The sequence below is a fragment of the Brassica rapa genome, chromosome A04 (genome assembly GCF_000309985.2).
Source record: "Brassica rapa cultivar Chiifu-401-42 chromosome A04, CAAS_Brap_v3.01, whole genome shotgun sequence".
NCBI classification, from domain to species: domain Eukaryota; kingdom Viridiplantae; phylum Streptophyta; class Magnoliopsida; order Brassicales; family Brassicaceae; genus Brassica; species Brassica rapa.
The window spans coordinates 14,781,723-14,789,479 of NC_024798.2; positions in this window are offsets into that span (position 1 = coordinate 14,781,723).

Below are 7,757 nucleotides of genomic sequence, written 5' to 3' on the forward strand. Positions count from 1 at the left end.
TTCTGTATTTTTTTTTCAATCTACGAGAGCATAGTTAGAGCCACTGGCTACTTCAGCAACTCGTATATATGTTAATTACTAGCCATTCAATCTGTTTCTTCAGATAACTTTGAAGAACTATAGTTTGTTGTTTGATCGTGAGTATAAAAAATTAAGTCTCAACTAAAGTAAAATTTAGAGAAACACCAAATGGTCCAAATCATAGTATTCAAAACCAAAATCATGCAACTTAAACAAGAAATCTGAAATTGTAATTGAAGCAAAACACCAAATCAAGATAACATTTCAAACTTGCTCATCTACTCATCTTCATCTTCCCCATCAACAATGGACTCAAATGTTGGTAATTTCTCTTCTTCTCCATCACCATCGATTTCTTCATCTACAAATATCAGTGTACAAGTCAGTAATGTTACTCTTACTAAAATTATAATGTGAGTTATTTACCATGTGCATAAGATTCATATCCTTTGATCCAATTCCTAGTGCATATCAGAGCTTGCACATTTTCTGGGAGTAGACGACTCCTATATTTGTTTAGAACTCGCGATCCAATACTGAAGGAGGACTCCGAAGCCACTGTTGTGATTGGAATACTTAGCAGATCACATGCCATTGCAGCCAAGTCACCATACCGACGCGCATTATCTTTCCACCAATCGAGGATGTCCAAGCTCTGGAAATTAGTAATGTCCAAAGGTGGTTCTTCAAGATAAGCTTCTAGAGGTGTCTTTCCACTAACAATTCTACTGACTTTGCGAAATGCAAAGAAATCCTAAGAAAATTAAAAAAAAAAATATCAGAGAGGAAAAAAAAATTGGAAGTTGGCGACAGAAGGAAAAAAATTGAACAGAAAAAAAAAATATTTGTGAAAGATAAACACACTTCTACTCGGGGAAAAAATGCTTGTGTGAAAGAAAAAAATAAACAGAAGGAAAAAAATTGAAAACACTCACATTGTAGTTTCCAAACAGTCCCATTGATCTTGTCGCACAAGCTTTTTGCGGAACAGTGTCACGTGGCTCAGTGGAAGGTGAGTTATTCTTGGAGTTTTTGTCGTATGTCTCAAACAGAATACTGAGCTTGCACGCAAGTTCTTCACCTTTGCATCACGTGTACTTATGTAAAGCTTCCCTAAACAACATTCAACAATTGAAAGCTTAAACCGTGGATCAAAGACTGCTGCCATTGCAAAAACACCACTAACTTCATCCCAATATTTGTCAAACTTCTCCTTCATCGGCCGCACCATGTATCTGACAATCTCATCTGCGCTTTCATCATTTCTCCGAAGCCAATCATGGATCAACCAAACCTGATAGAAATACAGGTTTGCAGTCGGGTAATTCGAACCAGACATCAAGCTTGTGATCACAGCAAAAGGACCCAAAAAATCGCAGATATTAGCGGCTCTAGTCCATTCCTCATCTGTGGGCGCTGTTTTATAACCCTTCTTATCAAATGTCTCCAACTTAACAAATGCTTTACGGTACTTGAGGGCTCTTTCAAGCATATAGTAAGTTGAGTTCCATCTCGTCGACACGTCCAGTATCAGCCACCCACTTTCTACTACACCCGCAACATCCACACATTTTTGGAACAATTGTTCACGGCTTTCCGATCCTAATACATACTTAACACTCTCTCTTACTTTCTGCAAAGAGTCTCCAATAACCTTCAACCCATCTTGCACTATGAGATTAAGTATGTGAGCTGCACATCTTACATGAAAAAACTCTCCTCCACACAACAAATCATCATTCAAATTCAGCTGCGACTTCACAATGTCCTGCATGGAGTCATTACTTGTAGCATTATCTAATGTGACTGAGAACACCTTCTTATCAATTCCCCACTCTTTCAGTGACGTGAGGAGTTGAACCGCAATACTCATACCGGTATGTGGTGGTGGTAGAGCACAAAACGTCAGGATCTTGCTGTTCAACTTCCAATTCCGATCAATGTAATGTGCTGTCACACACATGTATCCTTTCCGTTTCACGGATGTCCACAAGTCAGACGTGAAGGAGACTCGTCCAGGGAGAGTCGCTAATTCCCTCTTGAGTGTGTCTCTCTCGCTTTCATAGAGTCTATAGACATCTGCTCTCGCTGTGTTTTGACAAATGGTTTGGACATCAACATTCAAATACTTCCACGTGTCTCTCACTCTTTCATACTCCACGTACGAGTAAGGTAGATCATGCTGGACTATTGTCTTAGCTACCATCTGTCTAAACACAGTATGATCATAATTGCGAGATACCACTTTCCCTTCGATATTGAGTTGTTGCTGCCTTCCTCGATTCCTTGGATACATTTTACATCTCTCCCGATGTCTTCTCAACCCACTGGTTCCATGCGAATGAGATTGCCATGCATACTCACGTTTGCAATGATTGCATGCAGCTTTCAACTTTCCATTCGTTTTTTCGACCACCTTGAAATCTCTCCAGACATCTGATTTTTGCCTCTCTTCCCTTTCCTCTTCACCGATTTCATCCTCATCAAACTCTTCTTCATCCAGTTCATCACCAAGCTCGGGTATGTCCTCTGCGACCTTCTCCTTCTTCTTTTGCGACTGAGTAGGCGAAACCTTCTTCTTTTTGGACTTAGTAGGCGACTTTCTTCTCCCTCCACGAATCACAGACTTCATAGGAACAGACTTCCCCTTACTACACGCCTGTGCAGACGAGCCAACGCCACCATCGATAGTTGATTGCAACATGGGTTTCCCCGTGGCTGTTCCGTTACTGGTCTGTCTGCGAGGCTTGGTTTTTTGGGTTGGTTGACTGATTTCAACATCAGAATCATCAGTATCATCAACAAGACTGATAAGCCTTTTTCTGTTTCCTTGCTGCTTCCCATCAGCACGAGTTACACCAGCTTCCTGAGAAGCGATCTGATCACCAGCCTCAGCTGCTGCAGCAAGAGTAGCTAAGACTTCCTGAGTGGCAAAGTCCACAGTATTTGGCGGGGTGTAATTCGGATCAAACGTCGACTGATCTTCGGACTGGCTCCTTGATCCTATGGTCTCTCTCGCTCTCAAGTTTTGTGTTTTTTTTTTCACGCCGTGGAATGAAATTAACTTTTTAGAGTTTCCTAAATTTTATCTATTTTTTAAAAAATTTCTTAATATATTTTTTAAAATCTGTTATAATTGTTGATTTTCAAAATTCCAAATTTTATGATACAAGTACACAAACACAAGTAATCAAGCAAAGCAACGTAAACAAGCAAAGCAACGTAAACAGCAAGTGATCCGATAACCTACGCAAAGCCATCTAAACAAGTTAATGTTCTATCATATACGAAAGCAACCTAAACAAGTCAGTGATTCGATAACCTACGCAAAGCCATCTAATCTCGACTGTGTTCTATTGACAACTTACTAACCTGAGGTCATTAAAGCACCTACATTGGACGAAGCTGGTAACTACTGGAGCAGCTTCTCAACGGACTCTTGTTCTCCTTGTGATAAATCCAATCCCTCAAGACAGAAAACAAACAAAAAAAGACGTGTTAACAGTATGATCCACGTACACAATGCAAAGAAGAAAATTATAAGCGGCTGGTTATCAATATGAATCGACAAGCAGGGACAAAATTAAGTAAGACCATACATGTTCAGTTGGGTCCTGTATCTTCTTCTCTTCAACAAGGAGGCGGCTGGTTATCAATGAACAAGCTGGTGTGCTTATATCGTTTTGAGCCTACACCAGCTTTCACAGTGATTACCATCCGCCTCCTTCTCCATCTACATCAACAAAAAACATATAAGACACTTGATTTGAGATTAAAAAAACATACACTTGCAATTTTCAAAAACAAAAGACTAATCAGAGACTGAACACAAATACAAGAACAAACTGAATCGAGTTAAGACAAGCAGTGACTGAATAAAATATTCATTGTCTGCTAAAACTATACAGAAACCATATATTTTGGTGATTCATCTCACAAAAGAAAAACCAACAGAAGATATTAAAAAAAAAACTTGTAACATTACCAGAGATGGAGTCGAGTGCAACTAAAGATGTGTAAGCTCCGTTTTTAGCCTGAAATAAATCTCACACGATCAAACAAGCAAAGTTTCAAACTCTAAAGATGAAAAAGGTAAACAATCGCACTAACCGGAACAGAGTTATTAACATCAGAAGGAGCTGCGAAGACGGCAGAGGCGGTGATGACCAACGGTGAAAAGTTGGAGCGACGACGAAGATTAGAGAGAGGAGGAGGAGGAAGTGAAAATGATGAAGAAGAAGTTGGGTGGAGTAGTGGAACCCAAATCGCTAATATCCTCTGTTTCTCACGGATTCCACCTATAAAAAAAAAAAAAAAATTTTATGATGAAATCTAACAGAAACAAAAGGTGGAAACTTGAGAGAAATAGAACAAGATGTACATGCATGTACCGCAGGAGAGCGCAGGAGCACCGTCGATGAAGAAACCATGACCGGAGCTGATGATCTTCTTCTTCAATGGAGAGTTCCTTCGCAAACTTCTTGTTATGTTTCCACGAAGCTTTCAGAGTAGGAGATAGAAGGCGAAGGGTAGACAGGAAGCATCACCGAAGAAGAAACCGTGGCCGGAGCTCCATCTCGTGCGGTGGCGACTCCACTTTCACTCTCGCTCTCTTTTTTTTTTTCAGGTGGCCGATCAAATGAAGAGAGAAGAAGCTGCGGGACATTAGGGTTAACCGCGGTCTTCTTCGGCCCATCCCGCACAGAGCCCATCCCGCGCAAGTCTATTCCCGCGAGGCCCGCGACATTGCGGGATGTCGGATCTTCGGCCCAAGCCCGCCCCGCCACAGGTTTAAACGGGCCTATCCCGCGGGCCAAGCCTTCTTTTGACATCTCTAATCATGTTGTTTTCCTTTTCTTTTCTGAACATACTTTTATTTTATTTTGTTTTATTTTAATTTTTTTTAAACGAGTTACTAAACCCATAAAGCGTACTGTTTATTTCTCTTATAATATTAATTTTGTATAGCATTTTTGGATAAATTTTGGATCCGTTATAATTCAAGATTGACAAAAAAAATTAATTATGTTTAGTAAATTTTTTTATATATAAATATGACTAAAATAGAAAATTTCACTTGTTATGTAAATTAAAAAATATTCTTATAAAATAAAATAATACATGATTTATTTCTTATTTTTTTTAAAGACCTGCATGATTTTCAATATAATTTTTTTTTCTTCTAAAATGGAGTTGGTCTTATTTCAACCTTCCTCCATTTGGAATTAAAAATAGAGCAGTAAAAAAATAAAATAAAAGCATTGCTCAATTTATAGAGTAAATTTATTTTATATTATTACCGAGTGAAAAAAAATATAGCTAAAGTATTTATTACTCCAAACTCTGTTTTGAAGTGAGAATAGAATGGAATTAGAGATGCTAAACTTCAACCATTTTATATGGGATTCATGGGACACCCAGCCCTATCACACAGAAAAATAGCAATATCAAAATTGTCAGATATATTGATTGATATGTTAAACCACTGCAAACGATAAACGAATGTGCATCCAAATCCCCTCCTTAACACAAGAAAATAGGGTTGATGTAAACTATTGTAATCATATAAAATATTTGGTATCGGGTTGCCGTAAGCCACAACATAGTTTTCTCGCAATCGTGATTAATTAATCCCAAATGCTTAGACGGTATAGTAATGAGAAAGTAGTATCTCTACCAAGGCAATCTAAGCATATGTGTATTTAATTACCATATTGTAATTGAAAGAATCGTACTTGTATGCCCTTTTTCAAAAAAAAAAAAAAAAATCATACCTGTAATTTTTTTTGAAATACTACTTGTAAGTTGTAACCCATCTTCATTCGTTTTGCCATTTGTAAAGTAAAAGTGAAATAACTATAACTATAAGAGAGGAAACTATCTTATCATGTGATGTATGCACGTTTCCTATATGGTAGCGCATACATATGAGCCGAACATGAATAACTTATTCGGGTCAACATTAATTACTAGTTATACATAGTATAATACTACTTTTGTTACTAAAATCTACAATGAATCTATGTATATGTCAATGTGTATAATCAAATGTATGGGAAAGATAATAGAAGTGGGTCAGCAGAACCATGGAGATAGTTGTGGAACGAGGAAACGTCTACTTTCACTCCACACATCAAAAGTCTTTTCTTCTTTCTTTTTGTTACCAAAGACTTCTATTTAAAAATCAATAAGATAGCCAGATCAGTTTGGGACAAGTCACTATTTTCTTGTCATCTCCAACAAAACTAATACTGTATTGCAGCAGAAAAAAAAGATATGTTTTGTCAACGAAGATAAATAAATTTTCTTTGCCTAGACCTGATTAAAAAAAAATCTTATAATTTCTAGAACATATTTTATACTTTTGACCAAAACAAAAGAAAAGTGTTGGAATGAAAAAATTCTAGTAGAGATGGAAAAAGTGTAAGTATTTGAAGAGAAGATATTTTATGAAAATGGGGAATTTTATAAAGAGGAGCTATCTTTATTACTAAAGAGGAACAAAATGTTTTTATTATTAGAGAATTTTTTTTTATTGTTTGGATGATTACAAATGATACAAACATTCCTATTTATACGAGTAGTTGGTTAAGAGCTAGTTCTTTTCTGTAACACGGGTGTAGAGCTAGTTATTTCTGAAATATTCGCTTAATCTTAAATATAAGAGTTAGTTAATTCTAAAATATTTTTTTTAAAGAAGTTATACTAGAAATTAAGAGTTGAATGAGTTACATTTTGAGTTTCCTTTACACCCAGAGTCACTTTCCATTCATGGCACACAATCACGGAAACCAAGAGACATTATTAACAATTTTACCCTTACTAAGACAAACTGAGAGACTTTGTATTTTCTTTTTCTGTGCTATAATAAGGGCCACACGATCATAAAAAGAATTTCAATCCAAAAGCTTATACTAAAAAAAACTAATTAGTACATCTCAGCATAAAAAACGAAAATTATGGACATGGAAGAGAACACATGGACATAAAACTGAAATTTGTAGACAAGATGTATTGTGGACAAGGTTTCTTAAAAAAAAACTAAAACCCATATCAAAAAACTCGAAACTTTCTTCTGAATGAGCTTCATCTGAATCGCAGCATCGAGAGTAGAGGTGTCAACTGGGCGGGCTGACCATGGGTTAGCCCAGCCTAATTCATTTTGAGCGGGTTATGGACATGTCCAATTAATAAATGGTCCAACTGGACAAAAGACCGATTGGTACACGGTCCAATTGGGTGAAGACCAAATGGACAATAGGTGTCAATGGGCTTCCTAAGACATAATTTCATGAGTTTAATAAAAGAAAACATAACTTTACAATTTAACCCAAAAAACAGTTTTATCGTTAAAATAAAAAATTAACGATTTTGACGGAAAACGTAATTTCACAATTTTGACGGAAAAATGTATTTCATAAATTTGGCGGAAAAATTTAATTTTTCGGTTTTAGCGGAAAAACACAATTTCTCGGTTTTGGCGGGAAAACACAATTTCTCAGATTTTGGCGGGAAAACATAATTTCTCGGTTTTAGCGGGAAAATGCAAATTTTTGGTTTTAGCGAGAAAACAAAATTTCTCGGTTTTGGCGGGAAAACGCAATTTCTTGGATTTTGACGGAAAAAACAATTTCTCGGTTTTGGCAGAAAAATGTAATTTCTCAGATTTTGGCGGAAAAACGCAATTTCTCGGTTTTGGCGGGAAAACACAATTTCTCGGTTTTTGCGGAAAATGC